Consider the following 876-nt stretch of genomic DNA (forward strand, 5'->3'; position numbering starts at 1 on the left):
AAATGTCCTAGATTCAATCCTCACACTGTACTACCTCTTAGTCAGTTGATTTTTGGATAAAATATTTTACCTTTTTGGGCTTGTTTACTTTTCCTGAAAATGTGACTGATAATAGCACCTATTATATAAAACTATATAGAATTGTTTTTTTGGAATGAGGTCATTACCTCAGGCTTGGCTCTTAGAACCATATGCGGTACCTTAATTTTCATTAGCTATTAGCTATTAGCTATAGTTACNGTATCTGTCTACATGGGTCAGAGGGTCACATGGGTCAATGGGCAGTGGGCACATGTGTTGACCCAGACAAGCACAAGTCCACAAGTCCTGATCTGATTCAGGGAGCATTTGTTGAACACCAGCTGTGTGTTCAGTCCTGTGAGGCAGAGAGACACAGAGAGAAACTGAGCTCATAGGCTTCTGGGAAAATAACCAGGAAGTGAGAAAACCAAGAAATAGACCAAGAGGAAAATGTAGTCTTGGTGATTGAACAAAANTGTCTGGAGGGAGGGGGAGGGGAAATAGGGAGACAGGGAAGGGAGGGAGGAGATGAAAAAGAAGAGAGGAAGAAAGAAGGCAGAAAAGAGAAGAGGAAGGGAAAGGGGCAGGAAAGGGAGGGTAGAAGCAAAGGAAGGAAAATAGAAAAGATGAAAATAAAAAATGAATTAAGTTATTCTCAGGAATCAAAATCAGACAGAGATGCTGCCACAAAGATCCTGGGGTAATGATGAGTTCAAGAGCAGCCTCCGACTGGACTGCAATGAGTGAAAGCAAAGCGTGAGAGAGAAAACAATAGACAAATGTAGAAGAGGAAGACAGGAGGAAGAGAAGGAGGATGGGCAGAAAGGAAGGAGGAAGAAGGGAAGGACAGTGGTG

The sequence above is a fragment of the Mus caroli genome, chromosome 9 (genome assembly GCF_900094665.2).
Source record: "Mus caroli chromosome 9, CAROLI_EIJ_v1.1, whole genome shotgun sequence".
Lineage (NCBI taxonomy): Eukaryota > Metazoa > Chordata > Mammalia > Rodentia > Muridae > Mus > Mus caroli.